Source organism: Marmota flaviventris, chromosome 2 (assembly GCF_047511675.1).
Source record: "Marmota flaviventris isolate mMarFla1 chromosome 2, mMarFla1.hap1, whole genome shotgun sequence".
Lineage (NCBI taxonomy): Eukaryota > Metazoa > Chordata > Mammalia > Rodentia > Sciuridae > Marmota > Marmota flaviventris.
Window position 1 is genome coordinate 198793261 of NC_092499.1, and position 19459 is coordinate 198812719.

A 19459-nucleotide genomic window follows, 5' to 3' on the forward strand; every position below is an offset into this window, starting at 1 on the left:
GCACCCCCTGAAGGGCCTCTCCTACCCCTCCCATCCCTGTGTCCCCAGCCTCGGGGAGCACCTTCCTGCTCGGCCCCTCTGAGGTCAAGTCCTTGCTGTGCATGGCCTATTTCGCAGACCATATGACCTCCGGTCCCACCCATGCTGTCGTGGGGTCACCGGGCTGAATGCCAGTCCCTTGTGCACACGCGTCGCATTTTCTTTGTCCATTCCTCAGCGGGTGGACCCTTAGGTGGCTTCCTCGGTGGTCCTTGTGGAAGTCCACGATACACGGGGGAGTGAGTCGCTCCTCCGATCCGCTCCTCGCCTGCCTTCCTTCCTTCCTGGCTGTGTCCCAGGCTGGCCTCGCTGATCTCAGGTTCTGTTGATTCATTGAGGAAACCCCCGCTGTTCTCCACAATGGCTGTACTAATGGACGTCCCCAGGGCGCTCCCCTTCCTCCACACCCTCAGGGCACTTGTGGCCTCTGTGGTGTCCCAGGGGCCCCTCCTTTCTGGGGTGGGGTAACGCCTCTTTGAGGTTTAATTTGCATTTCCCTGACGGCTGGTGATTTGGAGCGTCTTTTTCATACATCAGTTGGCCGCTTATACATCGGCTTTTTATTTTTCCTTTTTAATGTACAGAATAAATACACATTTCAATCACAGAATCTGCCATTGAATGAAAAAAATACCACTATTCCCCCACCTTAAGACAACCCACTTATGCTTCTTCTGTTACCTCTGCTGACGGGTGAGTCCTTGCTTCCCCAATGTTGAAGAATAACACCAGAGAAGCACGCCGAGGCAGGGTCAGAGTGGAAAATTAGAAGTTCATTAAAGGACAGCAGAAAAGACTTCTCCCGGAGGACGAAGGGGACCCAAGAGGTGGAATCCGTGGAAGTGTGGTTGTCTCCCCTTTGTAGAGTTCTTTCAGTGATGGAATGTAGGTGGGAAGGCCCAGGGTTGGGACACAGGTGGGCCAAAGAAGTAATCTGGGCAGGAAGGACTTCATTAACATTCCTTTGGGATGGACTTTGGGCCTAGGGCTTTACTCTGAGGTAGAGGCTGGTTTTTCAGACTCAAAGGCAGAGGCTATCTGTCCCAGCTCCCCCTCTGGACCCCAGAGATGTCCTGGATCTCACTGCTGTTCCTCACCCCAGAAGCTGCTTGGCTCACCAAAGCTGTTTTAAACTGAAGGACGAGGGCAGCGAGGGTGGGTTCCAGCAAACATCTCCCCAGAACTCCAGAAGAGATGCCCCTGTTCTCCAAAAGGCAGGACTGTGCTAGGCCTCTTCACAGACCTGCGCAACAGAACTAAAGGCAGCCACCCAAAGAACAGCCAAACCACAAAAAGTCCCCCCCCACAGAACCCCGGGGACACGAATGTCCCAACTCACTCTTCTAATTATCCCTGGAGTTAAAGGAAAAAATCAAAGTAGAAATCATAAATTATTTCTCGTGAATAACAATAAAAGCACCAAACATAAAATCTATGAGCTGTGACTAAATGCAAATTTAAACAAATCTAAATTACTCTATTAGAAAAACAAAAATTAAAAAGCATGAAGAGGTCTCAGGTAAAAGCAGCAGATGGAGCATAAAAGTCTAATCTTGTTCCTACAGAAAACCTATTAAAAATAGAGGGAAGGGATTTTATTTTTACTTTCCTATTTTGTAAAATATCAAATCCCCAGAAAAGGCCGAAGAATGCTGTGATAACACTCATGCACGGACCGTTCGCATTCACCACTTAAGATTCTCCTCCCTTTCTTCACCTTTCTGTTCTTTTTGTTTTTTACATACATACATACACATTTTTAAAAATCACTGGGAATGAGTTAACAGTGTTCTGCTCCTCCACATTGACACATGCGTTCCCTAAGAATATTGTCCTAATGGGTTTCTCTCCAAGAGAGACCCTGAAACAGAGCTGGGCATGCAGGGAGTTGCTCAGGGATGGCTCCCAGGACCCACATCTGTGACACTGAAGAAGCACCAGGCAGAGTGTGGAAGCCGACGATGACTCAGACTTAATAAAAACAAAGCCACCTTCATGAGGAGCTGTGAAACTGTCCACTTCAGAGTTGACCCAAGTCGGAGAGAGAGAAGATGAGCCTGTTACTCCACGTTGGAACATGGAACAACCTCATGTTTCCACTGTCAGAAAGCAGAGACCAACCACTGCTCTGGTGACATTGGTCTAAGAGGCTCTGGTTTCCTCAGTGCTGTTGGGAGAAGCGTAATACAGACTGGACATGCTGAAGATTTAGTGCTGTATGTCAGACACAGTGGTGCACACCTGTCATTCCAGCGACTCAGGAGGCTGAGGCAGGAGGATCACAAGTTCAAGTCCAACCTCAGCAATTAGCTAGGTCCCAAGTAACTTATCGAGACCCTGTCTCAAAATAATAATGCCTCTTTGCTTTGCTCTTCTCTGACCTCTCCTTTCCCCTCAACCTGGTCTCTGAGGTTGCACTCTCCAAAGAGGTGTTAGCACCCACGTGATTGTCATGGACTGCTTCCTGGGGATCCCAGGCTAAGACAATAGTCTTCTTGAGAAATAAGAAAAGAACAAGAAAATAATCTGGGGGTGGGGGAGTAGGAACAGGGAACTTATTTAAATAGAAGACAATATTTTAGAAATAGGGGAAATAGCAGGGGAAAAAAATCTAAAATGCACTTCTTTGAGAAAAAAAATCCCCTGATAAATCACTTAGTGTTCTATATGCGAGAGATAGAAGCTGGTTGAGCTGAGAGCAAGTTTATTAAAAACACAGTCAGACCCCCTTAGAATTGTTGGAAAAGCTGAACAGCTAGACTCTAGGGTTAGCAATGCCCCAAACTGTCCCGGGCGCTGATCTAGTGAAGAAACTGCCACTCCTGTCTCCACCCGCCATTGGCAGGAGCCTGATGTGGCAACACTCTCTTCCAAGTGGGCACCATTAAGCTCCCGCCCACCCACCAGACACCAAGGGAAAGTCGAGCTCCCCTGGAGCTCACTTCCACTTCATCCCCAGAAGGTCAAACATGTGCATCTGAACTGTGGGGGGCGAGGACTTTGAGGTCTAATGCCTTCTCTGGGGGACAGGAGAGACGGGAGTCAGGACTGTAATTTTCCCCTAAAGATGATGAGAAGCCTGGATAAGACAGATGCCTACCCTAAGAAATAAAATAGACTCACCCCTCAGGAGGCAGATAAAAGACGAGTCAAAGAGAACAAAGACCATGAAGAAAAGTTCTGGCCCAACTTATTACCTGGAATAGAGCAGCCCAAAGGAAATACCATGTGAGCTCTGTGTGACGTCAACATTAAAAAGAGTCAAATGAAATACGTAAAATTGACTTTAATAACGTCTAACGTCTCCAAAATATTGTCATTTCAGCATATAAGCATAAATGTTATAAATGTGACATTTTACCCTCTCTAGTTTCCAACTAGGTCTTGGCATGCTTTATCCTTACAGTCCATTTCCATTCAGGCCAGTGGTAGTTCAAACGCTCAATAGCCACATGTGGCCTGTGGCAAGTGTGTTGAACACTGCAACCACAGAAGAAATAAAGTTGACCGTATTTCATATCATCTAAGCAAAAAGTAAATTCTAGGTGAATTAAAAACCCAAATCTAAAAAATAAAGCCATATAATTTTAGAAGAAAACATGACAGTCTATCAACTTAGCCCTCGGTGAGCTCTTCCTATCTACGGGCAAATCAGATGTCAGCTACAGGTCTGATTCCTGTATACACAGAGAGCTCTTGCAAATAAGTGTTGGAAGAGAAATCATGAGAAGGAGGAACCAATCCAAACGGTGGATAAAGGTAAAGAGATGTACAGTCTCCCTCGCAGCTGGGAAAATGCAAACTAAACAATGACATCTCACTTTATTCACATCCAACTAGCGAACCCAGAGCCTGATGACACCAACTCCCACCTACTCGCCAGGGCTAGGACCCTGTTAGAAAGCGACGTGGTAGCATACATCAGAATGAATCTCCCCATGAATTCTTTTACCCTCAGTCCTCCCATGAGAAACTGTCCCACAGAAATGAAAACACCAGATGCACTGAATGCAGCCGTCTCGTCACCAGTGACGGTGACTGCAGTGGAGGGGTATCCTGGATATGGGGTGATTGTCCCATAGGGAGAGAGATGGTGAAAAAGTTATGGAACATTTGTATCATGGCCCTTCATGCAGCTATCAAACAACAGTAAGTTAAAACCTATCTACTCTACTGCCTAGAGAGCACTGTAAAATGTAGAGAAATTAATAAACCCTGGCTCAATTTTTGCAAGAATCATCTATGTGTATGTGTATATTAGATAGGATTTATGATTCTAAAGAAAGAAGGACATGATCACTTTGCTACCAAGGTTCCTGGAAGCAGGAGAAATGGGGGTACAATGGAGAGAAGGGGAAGTGGAGGTAAAAGAAAAAGCTGTTGTTCAAGGGAAGGTGATTTTTATAAGGTTATCATTTGTGCTTGAAAAGGGAAAATGTTTTCCTCAATATAAAGCCACTCCATAAAGCTTATTAATCACGGTACTCAAATCCTTTATGCTCCTCACTTGATTTTTTGACTACTTGTTCTTTAATCTAAAGATGCATTAACATAATCCCCAAAGCTGCAGATTTATTGTTTCTTCCTTATATTAGTTTTAGTATTTACATATTAGGCACATACAAGCCTCCAAGTCTAAACTTATTGGTACATTATTGTATCATGAAAAATATTATTTTTTCTCTCTTCAAATAATACTGATTATTTTTGCCTTAAAATCCACTTGACTCTGGGCATGGTGGCACATGCCTGTAATCCCAGTGGCTCCTGAGGCTGAGGCAGGAGGATTATGAGTTCAAAGCCAGCCTCAGCAACAGCGAGGCACTAAGCAACTCAGTGAGACCCTGTCTCTAAAGAAAATACAGAATAGGGCTGGGGATGTGGCTCGGGGGTTGAGTGCCCTGAGTTCAATCCCTGGTACCAAAAAAAAAAAAAAAAGAAAGAAAGAAAGAAATCCGCTTGACCTAATGCTCAGATGGCCGGCTACTTGCTTTGTTTATGCTGACATTTGCCTTCTAGAACTTTTTATATCTAATCTTTCTGTGTAATTCTATTTTTGCAGTCTCATGCAACAGCATACAGTTTGGAACTTTTTTTTTCACTTAGTTCAAGGGTCTCTGTCTTTTAACAGTAAATTTAATATATTCATATTTATTGTGATCATAGATAAGTTTGTTCATTTCTTACCAATTTTCATTGTGTTTTCTATTTTACATGCCATTTTAATTTTTCTTTTTAATTCTTGCTTTTTGATTAGCTATTGGCTGATTTTTGGTTTCCTCATTAATTTTCATTCTAATGACTTGGAACGTATATGTTCTGCTCCTATTCCCTTTATATTTGTGGCACACATGATCATATTATTCATTGTCTCAATTAATATCTGTATCTTCTCAGAATGTAAAAAGAGACTCTTAACGTGCTTTAACATGCTCTTCACCTACCTTTCTTCTTTCTGGACTTTATAACACTCTGTCCCACATTATTATCAGATTTTTGTTCATTATTATAAGCATAGATATTTATTTAGACTTTCCTTGCTCACCTGGGCCTTTTATGTCTCATACTTTTTCCCCAGATCCATTTCCTCTTTGCTGGAATGTATTTTCTATACCAGCAAGTTCTCACCAAGAGGCGATGCAGTACCTCTCCCACTGCGGGTGTTTTGTTTTGTCACAGTGAGGAGAAACCCTACTAACATCTATGTAATGGATGATGATCGAGGACACTGAGCAACTGGCAGAGTGTCGATCAGTCTCGCCTGGTAAAGAACTGTTCTACCCAAAATGTTACTATTACCCTGTAGAAAAATGCTATGCTACACAAACTGTGAGTTATAAACTTTTTGCATCTGTTCATATCTTTAAATGTCTTTATGATATTTTCACATTTGCTTAATAGTTTGGCTGAGTAAAGAATCCAAAAAACATACATATTCTACCAGAAAAAAAATAAAGATAGTATTTTGTTGTTTTTTTACTTACCAAATTGCAAATGAAAAGTCTGATATCAATCTTCTTCTTATTCCACCTTGGGTCATTTATTTTATTTTGTTGTTGTTCTTTTTAGATATACATAATAGTAGGGTGTGTTTTGACATACTAGACATATATGGGGTGCAACTCATTACAATTTTGATCCCATTCTTGTGGTTGAACATGATGCGGAGTTACACTGGTCGTGTATTCGTATGTGAGAATAGGAGAGTTATGTCTGACTCGTTCTATTCTTTCCTATTCCCATCCCCCTACCCTTCTGGAATATTATTCAGCCATAAAGAAGAATGAAATTATGGCATTTGCTGGTAAATGGATGGACCTGGAGAGTATCATGCTAAGTGAATGAAATAAGCCAGTGCCAGAAAACCAAAGAGCAAATGTCCTCTCTGATATGAGGATGCCAACCTATAATAAGAAAGGGTCTGGAGGGGAAGTATAGAAGTTCATTTATTTTCTTACTCTGAAAACAGTCAGGGTTTCTTCCTCTTTCCTGAGTGTCCTAAAATTTCATATGATGTGCTCATGTGTCAATTTCTTTACATTCCTCCTATGAATATTCACCAGCTCCTCCCAATAGGAGTGTTCCTAAGTTCCAAGATATTGTCTTAAACTATCACCTGGCTTCCAGGACTCTCCTTCATTAGTTTTCTTCTCTCCTACGGAAACACTGAAAACTTTACATCTGCCCTCCATGGCTCCTAAAGCTGGTTCATTTTTTTTTTCTTTTTTTGCACAGCATTCTGGGAAAATTCTGCTGCTGTAATAAAATACCACAGGTTGGGTAATTTATAAAGAAAATAGATTTATTTCTCATAGCTGTAGAAGCCAAGAAGTCCAATATCAAATTGCCAGCATCTGGTGAGAGCTTTCTTGGGGCATCCTGACATGGTGGAAGCCATCACATCAACATATGAACTTGGGGATTAAGTTTCCTGCACGTGGACTTTGGGAAACTGGAAAGCTCCCACTGGACCTACCCTGCCATGTGTCACTGGAGCAGGGACTCTGACAACTGCACTTCCGCTTGGCCAGCATCTCTCTCTTATGCAGAGGCTTATGGGAGGCTATAAGCCAGGAAGAAGATGAGTCTGGACTTACCCTTTCCTGCTTGCATTTTATGGGTTCCTTGGGCACCACTCCCAACATCTCCTACCCACCATGACAGTGGATGTGTCTTCCTGTAATACCTGCTGAATCTACTTTGCAGCTTTTTTGACACCCGCCGACCTGTTTCTAAATATTCCAATGTCTTTCCTGTGTTTCTTTCAGTCCTGGGGGTGGTGGATGCTGCTGGCAGTCACTCCGTCACGAGAGCTCTTTTTGAAAGAAAGAACAAGGCTCATCTTCGGAGAAAATACCCGTTTATTGAGGAACAGCTCTGCATATTTATAGAGCCGGGGGTGGTTTGACAGTTATGACAGTTTAATGGTTGAACAGTTTGACAGTGGCACGGGGTGCTTTCTGATTGGTGGGTAAGGATCATGTGAGCCAGCAGGGCTAGTCTGATTGGTGGGTAAGGATCATGTGAGCCAGCAGGGCTCACCATTGGACAGCTCTTCTCAGGGGATGGGGAAATTAGCCTTTGGAGCCGGGGGACTCCCAACATTCCCCCCTCTTTGTTATTAAATGAGAGTGGGTGTCGAATCATTCTAGCTGCTTCCTGCTGAGATGGGGCGGCATGGGAGAATAGGAAGGAAGTAGGGAGCCCCCGACAGGAGGGCAGAGAGAACTGGTATAACTTCAGGAACCAGATCAACGAAGGTTCCTTGCCACCACAGATCCATGATGATGTCAGTCCATTCAGCATAGGTCTCGACTGGAGGTATCATCAGTAGCCAGGAGTTGGTAATTCCTGAGAAGAAGCTGGTTAAAAGCTTGATTAGAAATTTTTTTACCCACCTGAGTCTGAATGAACTTTATGATAAAGGGAAGTAACAGGCACAGGGAGTTTTTATAGTCCAAATCTAATGGGGTCTCTGGATCTGCAAGCTGCCTTGTTGGCACAAGGGCGGTTAAGTGTTCAGCCTTGAGCAGGGGCTTGGGTGTTTGGGCTTGAAGCAAACAGGTGATAAAGAACCAGACAGAGGGTTTGAGAAGCCAGGTCATCCTGCAGCTAATTTTGTTTGGCATGCCCTGCAGACCAGCCTGTCTTGCACCTAATACCCTCAATTCCATTCTTCATTCCTAGTCCAATCAAACTCTCTCCTACCTGGGTGTCTCTGAAACCAGTTTGCTGTCATTCTTTCACTTTTGACCCTCTTTTAGGTTGACACCTTTCAATCCAGGGAGCAATTCTTTATATTGATTTATCTGTTCAAATCAGTGGTGTGGTTTCTCTCTCCTGACTGGACCCTGACTGACACGTCCATTGGAAAGGTTAGAGCATCCCACTGAAGAGCTTGAGACTAAACACCTAAACAAAGCATAAAATCTCCAGAGGAAGACAGAGTCCTTCAAAAGAGGGCTGCTCAGCCACAGGGGCCTGGCCCAGAGAGGGAGAGTCAATGGCCCAAACCCCAGCAGGGCATCCGCGGCAGTGACAAGACAGCAAGCCGCACCCATGGCCTGGAAGGTAATAATGACCTCTGCTACAGATTGAAGGCCGTGTCACTCCAGTATTCCAATATGGAAACCTAACCCCCAATGTGACAGATTTGGAGGCGAGGCCTTTGGGAAGCAACTAGATCATAAGAGCAGAATCCTCGTGAATGGGATTGGCGCCCTTATTTTTATCTTTTTTTTTTTTTGGTTCCCTTATAAAAGAAATCTCAGATGGTTCTTTTGCCCTCCTGCATGTGAGGAGCCGTTAGAAGATGGCCATCTTGATCTAGGACTTCCCGGGCTCCAGAACTGAGGGAAACATCGCTGGTTGTTTAGAAACCATCCCGTCTATGGGCTGCAGCAACCTCCACCGGAGGAGAGGACCACGCTCTCCAGGACGTGGTCATGGTCAGGCCTAACTGGCTGAGCAGAGCAAGTACTTGTCTTGCACAGACTGGGGGAAGGAATCGATTTGGGATCAGGCTGGTTCCCAAGCAGAGGGTGGGTTGGCGAGGCCTGGGAAGCCTGCTCACGGTGGGATCTGCTGCAGTTGGGCTGATGTTCAAAGCACAGACTGTCACTGATGGTTGGCTCCAAAGGCAGGTTCAATGAGTCCAGTTGCCATGAACCTATTAGACAGGTTTAGGCCGGTTCTGGTGGCTACTTGTTACTTGGGCCTTGGGGAATATGTCTTTTCCCAGGAGCGCACAGGCTTTTTGATGTTCACCTCCCACGCCGGCTTCCTGCTTCCATCTTTGTATCCTACTAGGATTTGCAGGCGTGATCTAATCACAGGAACCAGGCAGATCTCTGTCTAAACTCAAATCAGCTCATGCTAACAATCCCTGACACTCCTCGGGGACTCTTTCACATGGCCTAAAGCTAAAACTCCTCACCACGGCCTTCCATTCTCCTCTCTCTGCCTTTATGTTCCAACCACCCAGTGCATGTCGTGATCTTTCTCAACCTCCACTTGCTATCCCTTCTACTTGGAACTCTCTACCCTTCACCCTCTACCCCCAAAGCCTTCATCTCTTAGGTCTCAAGATCATCTCCGCCTCCTGAGAGCGGAACTTCCAGCCTGTTTGCTGGAATATGGGGAGGTGAACTGATCATTTCCTCTAATATTTACTTGTCCAGTCTATAATTACGCTTGTTTCTTGTGTGCTTGTTTCTGTGCCATCTTCCCTGGGAGGACATGAATGCCCCGAGGTCAGGGACCATGTTTGGTTGCTCACCCACAAGGAGCGGCTGGGTAGCATACACTGAGCATTCAACAAACACTTGTGGAAAGAACAGACCATCTATCATGTTGGGATGTCTTCCTACAATACACGAGAGCCGCTTGGCCACCACCCGCAGCCAGACCCCCTGGGTCAGGCTGTTGGCAAGGGTGGGCCTTCATTTCTTCAAGAATGGCTGCCCCAGATTTTCAACAAATGGGCAGCTGCCCTGGACATCCAGGCCAGTCCAATAAAACTTGTGGAGGTGTCCACCAGAGCAAGGAGGCAGAGCCCAGGAGAAGAGCCAAGTCCCCACCAGGCTCTGGTCCCCAGAGGAAAGACAGGGATGGTCCTGGCAGCCATCTCACTCTTGCCACCTGACAGACAGACAGACACACACACACACACACACACACACCTATTTGGCCTTTTTAACACTGGCCGAATGCCTTCTCTGGGGTAGAAGCAGGACTTCCACTTGTGTTCTCCATGCAGCCCCCTCTGCAGCTCCTATGATTAACCCCATTTTTTTCAGATAAAGGTAATGAGATTCAGAGAGGTCAAGCTCTTGGCCCCAGGATCCACAGCAAGGATGACCGTATTTAGCCAGCGCAGCCATACCCTTGCTGAAGGACTGACCTTCTCCCGTACCTGTTGGTGACTGGCAGCCCTAGTGCTGTCCCCCCTTCCCCAGCAGTCCCGATTTCCTCCTCCCACTCCAACCCTTCACCTCCCCACTTTCTAGTAGCTAACAGGTCAAGACCTTGGTCATACTGGGGGTGGGGGAGGGTTGCCTGGGACCCTGCTCCCGGGGCTGTCTGCTCTGATCTGTCAGGGGTTAGGCTTCACGGGATACTAAATATTTTTCATTATTAATCAGGGTTGTCTGCTTCCCTTGTAACAGATCTTACTACTGGAGAAGCAGATCCTGGGGACAAGTCTAGAGCTGGCTGGGGGCTTCTCTCTTATTCAGACAGATGCAGCCACCCAGAGGAGTCCCCAAGGTGCTCGCAGAAGCAGCACAATCACCAAGTCCCAGCACGTTACCATGCCGCCTGCTCCATGTAGCCAGCTGGCCAGGGGGCGCTGCAGACCTGAAGAATGCCAATGTTCGGGTTTCCAGAGCTGACACCCAAGGTCAGAGTCCACTAGTTCTGCTACTTAATGGCTGTATAGCAAATTACTTAATCTCTCTGTGCTTTGGTTTCCTCTTGTGAAAAATGGGAGTAATAATAATAATTGCTAATTCAGAGGTTTGGGGTGAAGGTTCAATTAGATGCAGTGTGTAAAGTCCCTGGGAGTAAATAAATTAACGTAAAGTCCTTAAAACAGTGCCCGCCCTCCACCCCAATGTTTTATTGGCAAATGGTAGCTATTATTTTTATTTACTGTGTGTGCTCGAAATTTTGCAAAGGTCGTTGAATATGCTCCCCCAAGTCCTGCCCCACCACACACACACACACACACACACACACACACACACACACACACACACCCTCCGCAGCTTTGAATGTTGGAAGGTGACCCTTGGGCCAGCAGAGGGCGCTGGTCTCCCGCAGGCAGGCTGAGCCCCGCCCTGGTGGGGCTGACAGCCAGGCTGGGGGTCTCTAGTTCCAGCCCCACACATAAATACATCTAACACCCTCCCCCCATTCCTGGAAGAAGGATCTTGGCAAATTAAGTTACTGTGAGTTATGTGAACCCCGGCCCGTGGGAGCTGATGCTAGACTGGCTGTCTGCCTCCTGCCCTTTGCTTCCCGCTTACAGAACCAAGTCACCATGAATTTTCTTAATAATACTTTATTCTCCTGATTTAGCCATTTTTCTTCTCTTTCCATCGGAGGCAGAGAGTTGTCTTAAGGGAGACAGAGTGATGTTGCAGAATGGACACAGGCCTGGAGTTAGACAGAACTGGACTTGAGTACTGGCTCCGCTGCTCAATGAATAACCCAAGGCAAACGTCTGAACAGCCTGTGCCTCAGTCTCCCCAGCCGTAACATAAGAATGACAGCAGTTTATGCTTCACAGGATCAAGTGAGGTAAGTCGCAGGAAGACCTGAGCACTTAGTCTCATCTGTATCCGCGCTTGAAAAGTGTGCAAAAAGGGCTGGGGACATAGTTCAGTGATGGAGAGCTTGCTTAACATGTGTGAGGTCCTGGGCTCAATCCACAGCACGGAGGAGGAGGAGGAGGAGGAGGAGGAGGAGGAGGGCAGGAGGAGGAGGGGAGGAGGAGGAGGGAAGGAGGAGGAGGAGGAGGAGGGGAGGAGGAGGAGGAGGAGGAGGAGGAGGAGGGCAGGAGGAGGAAGAGGAGGAGGAGGAGGAGGAGGAGGAGGAGGAGGAGGGGAGGAGGAGGAGGGAAGGAGGAGGAGGGGAGGAGGAGGAGGGAAGGAGGAGGAGGAGGAGGAGGGGAGGAGGAGGAGGGGAGGAGGAGGGGGAGGAGGAGGAGTGGTGGAGGAGGAGGAGGAGGAGGAGAAGGAAGAGGAGGAGGAAGAGGAGCGAATCCAAGGATGAAATGCCACAGTATGTTGTTCCATTGGGTAGTATAAAGAGAAAGACATACCCCTTGAGTCACACTGGTTTGAGTACCAGACAGGCTGTGTGGTCTGAGCAAGTTTCTTTGCAATTCTAAACCTCAGTCTTACTTATCTGTAAAATGGTACACTCATATCCATGGAAAGTTGGCTGTTCTAAGTATAATGTATGTAACAGTCTCCAGTGTAAGTCTTGACACCCAGTAGATTCACAATAAATGCTGATTCTGCTTCTTTTAGAAGACAAATGCGAATTTTGACATTTAAGACCTACCATACCAGAATTCCTTCTCCTGTTTTGGCAGGAATTGGTTTTTTTGATGATAATTGTATGTGAGAAGGCACACACTTAACCTATATGAGTGTTTAGAAAAGTTCAGACATTAGTCAAGTCCTAAGCCCTAGAGACTTTCTGGTTACCCGTGGCTTATTTTTATTCATTTATCCAAAGATGTAATAAACAAGATATTGAGCACACATATGTGCCAGGCATGCTCGGGTGCTGGGGATATAGTTATGGACAAGACAGTCGGGGTCTCTGCTGTTACAAGGCTTAAAACTAATGCAGAAGTCAGAAAACAAGACAGCGGTGTGATGTCAACTGCTAGGAGGACACAGAGCAGTTAAGAGAAGGGAATGGGTGGCAGCGGGCTTTAGGAGTCAAGGAAGATTTGTTGGAGGCGGCATCACCTCGATAAAGAGGAGAAGAGAGCGTGGGAGTTGAGGAAGAAGAGAAGGGAGTGATTAGGCCGGCCCTGAGCTGGGGTTCTAGTAGGCAGGGAGGGAAGTGAACTCACAAAGGGGTGACAAACCTCATAAATGTAGATCGTCACATGGATTAGAGAACTGGGAGGGGTATTTCTACCAGTTCCGGTTTCAGATATCATTTTAGGGGAACTCAAAATACTACTTCACTCCCAAAATAAATACTTACTGAAAACTTTTAGACTTAATTTGTTGAGCACCTATTATGTGTTGGACATACGTTTTGTTTCGTTTATTTACCATATCTCATCTAATTCTCTCGATAACCCGTTAAGGTCAGAACTGTTATTTTCCCCATTATTCTGAGAGTCAGAGGGATCTAGTAACTTGCCCAAGGACACAGAGCTGATAAGTGGTGGAGAGGTCTGCAGGATCACAAAGTCCAGGATCCTGACTGCCATGCTCCACCGTATGCCACACACGGAGCTGGGATCATGTAACTGACATTCAGCTTCGGGTATTCCTCCTACCAGATCCCAGCCTGAGAACAGGGCACCTGGCCTCGACTGCACAGTAGTAGCAGCTGGGGTGGAGGTGGAAGGATCTGGAGCTCTTCACTGGTGCACATGCAATGTCAGCAGAGTTGTCCATCCAGGAGCTGCCCTTCTTAGCCAAAGGGAAGACTCGTCACCTAAATTTGGTCCGTCAGACTCTTGTTCCAATGACTTGGACTCTGATCGAGGAGGGGAGAGAAGAAGCCAGGTGCAATGGTACATGCTGTCATCCAGCTACTCTGGGCATTCGGTGGGAGTATGATGAGTTTGAGCTTGCCTAGGAAATTTAGAGAGACCCTGTCTTGAAATAAAATAAAAAGGGAGAAAGGGAGGAGACTGGTATGTTTTGGCCACCTAAACTCCCAGAGCATCTGTGTTCTCTGTCCTTTCCTAAGGCTGATTCTCCAACTTTCTGTCACCACCATCAGTTACCACTGGCCTACCCGTGAACTCCTCATTTCTAAAGGAGCCAGAATTGGTTCCTAAGACTCGGATCAAAGGACCTGCAATCGGCATAGCAGAGGGGAGACAAAGAATTGTAAAACTGAAGTGACCCTTGGATTAAGCTGAGGTCCAGGACTGGGGTGAGGCAAGGGAGGCACCCAGGACACAAAATGGAAGGAGTGAAAACAGGGTCCCTCCTCCTCCTTCCAAAATACTCGTGTCTCAAAGAGCAAAGATTATTTCTTTTTCACATTAAAATATGAAATGAGCGTTGCAGGGCGGCAGGGAGCTTTTGGCCCCAGGTGATCATCTGTGCTGTGACTCTGTCCTCCCCTGCACATCGTCCTCCTCATCGTCCTCCTCATCATGTGGTCAGGGCTGGGTTCGCCTGGGGAGGAGAAAGGGCAGGGCGGAGGCAGCCCACTGAGTTCAGACCCTGGCCCGAGGTTCCCGCATCGCCCCACCTGCAAGAACTAGTTACCCACCAGACCTTCCCGGCCTCTGCACCTGGGAAACACAACCTGGGTAGCCATGGGGCCCTGGAAGGAGGGGAGAAGGGACTTTGGTGGACAGCTAGCCATCTCCATGGCGGTCCTTGCTCCCATGAAGCCTACTTTCCAGAAGATTCTATTCTGAATAAAGGCTGCGGAGGTAAGTGTTGTGGGGCTTGAGGGGTGTTCACGGACTGGAGGAAACCAGGAAGGCAGAGAGATGGGGGAACGCCACTGAGAGGCTTAGGGGCCAAGGAAGGCCAGGACATGGCCTGTCATATTTTGAAGTGGCAGGAAGGACATGGGCTGGATCAGGTGGAATGTTCGTGGAAGCTCACAGAACAGGATGGGAGGCAGAGGATGGAATGTGGAATGAGGAAAGTCAGGTTTGAGTCTGGCTTCTGGGCTGACCTCAGATTATCCTTAATCTTGCCAAGCCTTAGATTCCTTCTTTTTAAAATAAGTGTGATAACAACATCATTAATATAATAATGCACTAATAATGAGCAATAAAGTAATAATAACAATAAGGTTGTTGTGAAGCTTCCACAAACCAATGATCTATGAAAGGCTTGGGTATCCAGCAAAGTGCTATAAATCAGGTGTGGACGGACCACTGTCTCAAGTCATCCCCTGCTTTATTTAATAAAGTCTCATTGGAACACAGCCGTGTGTGTGTGTGTGTGTGTGTGTGTGTGCGTGTCCCCCCACAGCAATTGAGCAGACATGATGGAGACTTGTGGCCACACATATGTCGGACCTGAACCTAAAGGGAAGTTTGAAAGTTAGTAATGGCTGAGCCTTGGCATCCTGAATCACTTTATTCACCAGTAAAACAGAGCTAATAAAAGTCAACCTCAGTTCCAAGGTGTTTAGAGGATCCAGCGAAACAACGCATTAGGAACTGTTTCACAGACTGTAAAGTGCCATATAAATGGTGGTCATTATTTAGTCCCTTTGCTGAGTATGGGTTTCTGGACAACAAAATGCCTACCTCCCAGGATTGTGAGAGGAAACAAGTGAAGTATAAACTTCGGACTCAAACAGGGAGCGGCTGCGCATCTCCAGCTGTGAATGTTGACCCTCTTTGGCCTCAGTGTCCTCTCCTGTAACAAGGGGATCAGCGCACTCTCCACCCCAAGGGATTGCGGTGAGCACTGAGGGACGTGGCAGAAGACAGTCCTTGGCGAAGTGCCCGGCCTTGTTCCGATTCGCAGGTGCGGTGACGAATGCCACCTCCCACGGATCCCTACCAACAGTACAGCTGAGCTGTACCCCTCTGCCTCTGCTCAGCGCCCACGGTCAGCCCTGGGTGCCGGTATAATTAGCTCCATCTCGGTAGTGAGCTGCGGCTGCTCACTGCCGCTGACACGACTGTCACCTCCCACTCAGTTCTCCAAACCAGTTATCCCCACTGTTGAGAGTGTGTCACGTGCCCACTGGGCACAGAACTGAGTGCCACCAAGAAAACAGCTTAGTCCTCACAACCCTTGATGTGTCACAAGGAATCAGAGCCTCTTTCTCCATTCTTGGGCTGTGCACAAAAAAAGAAGAAGAAGGAAGAAAAAAAAAGTTTGTGGGGGGAGTCTACCTCTTGCGTTTGCTCCTCTTGGCGTTTGCTGGGAAATCACGTTCCTCCAGACCAGAGAGCTTGCCAAAGAAAGGCGTCCTGTTTCTTTAAGAGGCCTTGGCTGCGGGGCGGGGACTGTCGGCGTTCCTTCACTCCCGCGCCGTCAGCTAGACCCGCCCCTTATTGAGTGACAGACTAGCAGTCCAATTGAAGGAAGAAAGCTCAGCGTGACTGCGAAACGGAGCAATAGAAGCCCGGGCCGGCTTGCGAGGGGCGGAGTCCCAAGAAGGCGGGGCGGGCGGAGGCAGAAGGACCCGCGGCCGCGGGACCTGGGCGCGGGAGCTGGGCCTAGGTCTGCGCCCTGGTGAGTGAGGGGTGCGCCCGGGGTCCATGTGCGCGGACTGCCTGGAGGAGCCGGCCGGAGGGACGCAGGGAGGAGAGGCGGGTCCGGAAACGGGGTTCGGGGCTGCGGCCTGCTTCTGCCCCGGGGGCTGAGGGGTTGGAGAGGGCGGGCCTGGGCTGGACCCTGCCGGCTCCTCAGGCCTCTCGGGTCGCGGCCCAGGAGGGCCAGCCGGGCGGGAGGGACAGCTGGCCTCACCGGGGAAGGGTCGCCGGGTTGGAAAGAGGGCGGGCCGGCGCGGGGAGCCGGGGCTGGGCCGGGCAGCGCTCGGAGGGCGGAGGGTGGGAGCCCGGGGAGGGGGAGGCAGGGGGAGGGGACGCGCGGGGACTGGAAGGCGCCCGGGAGCGTTGGGGCCGGTGGAGCGCTCGGAAGCCCGGGTCTGCTCGGCCTCGCCGCTCCCTGGTGCACCACCCCGCCCCGTCCATCCACTCTCCCCTCGGTTCCCTCGCAGTTCAGGCCCCTCTCTTGCCGGACAGTTGCAGTGACCGACGGGTCTGCCCACAGCCCCGGTTCCCGTCGGCCTCGCTTCGGGACCAAGGGAATTTGTTTCAAAATGCAGATCAGGTCCGACCCTTGGCTGGAGACGGGCCGGCTTCCCACCAACCCTCGCAGGGTCAGCACTGGGCCCTCGCCCAGGCCCTGGAGATCTGGCTCCGACTCTCCCTAGTCCCGTGTCCCAGTACTGTCCCCGCACAGGCCTTTTTTCTGTTCCTTCGGCAGCTCTTGGTGTCCTCTGGGGCTTTCTCTGAGTGTCCCTTCTCCCTGGCCTGGAGTCTAGTAAATTGTTCATCCTCCAAATTTTCCCTCAAGTATCACTTCCCCAGAGGAGGTGTCCCTGGTCCCTGACTCCCTGAGTCAATGCCCCACTTTGAAAACCCTGTGTTCTCTTTCACAACACTTGCCCAACTGCAGTTTTGCATTTATTTAAGAAAGTATTAATGTCTGTCTGTCCTACCAGATAGTAAGGCCCATAAGGAAGAAGACAAATGTTGGGTTTTGCCCTTGGTGCCCTTAAGGCACTCTAGATATTTACTAAATAAATGGGTGCAGGGCTTAGATATATTGAAGAAGGGGGTGTGGATTGTGGTCCCTGACGTCTACCTGTGGGAAATGGAAACCAACCTTTGGAATACTTTTTGTGTACCAGGCTGGATGCTGAAGTGATGCTGTCCAATAGAAAAATAATTCATATCACATGCTCAAAATTTTCTAGTTTCAACATTAAAAAAGAAGTTAAAAGAGACAAGTGCGATTAATTTTAATAATAATGTTTTACTTAACCTAATATATTCCAAAATATTTAGTAGTGCAACATGTGATCCATATTAAATAGTGTTGACAGGATATTTTACTTTTTTGTACTTAATTTTTAAACTCTGGCATGCATTTTGTGCTTAGGATAGCCCATCTCACTTTGTAGTGGCCACTTCCCAAGTGTTCCATAGCTAGTGGCTGCTATATTGTGCTGTATAGTGCCAGACACTTTATATACCTCATAGTGTTTTATTCCCTCCAGAGTATTTTGAGGGAACTATTTGTATCTGCATTTTACTGATTAAAAAAAAGAATGTAGCTCCTAAAAGTTGTTATCTGCCAGGGATCATCGTAGAGTTCGTGAATGGAGGAGCCAGGACCAGGACCTCCGTTTTGAGTCTAGTTACTCTTTTTATACCTCATGGTAGTGCCAAGGAAGTTATGAGGTACAGGCAGTGGGAACCAAACTTCTTGGAAACAATGGCACCAGTATATAGCATATTCTAGCTCGTTCTATACCAAGGTAAGGTATCTGGATGTATTAGCAGCACCTGCCTTGGTGGCTTAGAAGTACGTACAGTTGATGCAGTTGAAGAAAAATACCCTGCAAGACAGTCCTTCTCTAACTCAGTTACCATACCTTGCCCAGCTGCACTAACAGCCCGATCCTGGGAGCTGGGTAGAAAACCTACACCTTGTAGCATTTCAGAGGTGCTGAGAATACTAGGCTTGAGTTTACAGTCTGAGTTCAGTGGTTGCTTATTGAGTATCTACCATGAGGCCAGCACTGTTCCAGGCCAATGGTGACTAGATAGTGAAAGTCGCAGCCTTCATCTTCAAGATGCTTACATTTCTACTTAGAAGGGCGAGTCTGGATCACATCAAATAACTAAATGATGTGCAGCTGGATGTGGTATGGTGAAGAACCAGAATCTGATTTGCTAGAGGCTACAAAGTGGTTGTGTGGCTAAGCTGCATGATGTATTTTTAAGCATAAATTGAATTTGAGCTCTTCTAGTCAGGGCAGTTCCTTATAGTTTACTCAATTCCTATATGAAGGCTGTTTGTTGGTTTATCTTCTTACCTGTCTGACTGCTTAAAGTGTTTGACTTTAGAACCCCATTAGGCATGCTGCTTTAATTTGACTCACTAGAAGATGTTTTTCCAGGCATTGTATTGGCCTCTGCTCTGGAACTGAAATAAAAATAAAAGGTTCTTCCACTAGGAATAATAATAATGATAATAATAATAACAACAACATCTACAGATCTCCCTGATTGCCATCATATACCTTCTCTAATTTTGTCACAATCTGGCAGTGGGTTTGTTTGTTTGCTTGTTTGTTTTTATGCTAGGGAAACATGGTTACAGTTTTTATTTTTTCTTCAAGTCCACACAGCTAGAATTCTGCTAGATATTATGCTCAATGCTTTATATATGTTATCCTGTTGAATGGTCACACAACTTTGTAAGGTAGGTTTGGTTCTCATTCCCATTTTACAGGTAAGGAAGTTGTTAGAACTGAGATCCAAATCCAGGTCTGTTCCATTCCAGAACACAAGCCCCTTAGCATTAACCTGCATTGCCTCACAGTTCAAGCATTGGTAGAAACCTCGAAAACATCTAGTCCAGCCCCTACGTGTAGAGCCCATCCAGAGAGGCTTGTGTTTATGGCAAAGCTGTGCTGCAGAGGGAGGACTGAACCA

The 19459-nt window shown here is 47.3% G+C and overlaps 1 protein-coding gene across 2 annotated transcripts in view; it reads left to right on the forward strand.

Moving 5' to 3' along the window:
- Positions 1-16381: 16381 nt before the first annotated feature.
- The window catches only part of Elmo2 (engulfment and cell motility 2), a 39125-nt gene continuing 36047 nt past the window's right edge, over positions 16382-19459 (forward strand). For both annotated transcript variants that reach the window (XM_027954124.2, XM_027954125.2), the window contains exon 1: positions 16382-16463. The gene's annotated coding sequence lies outside the window, so the exon portion shown is untranslated. The remainder of the gene's footprint in view (positions 16464-19459) is intronic.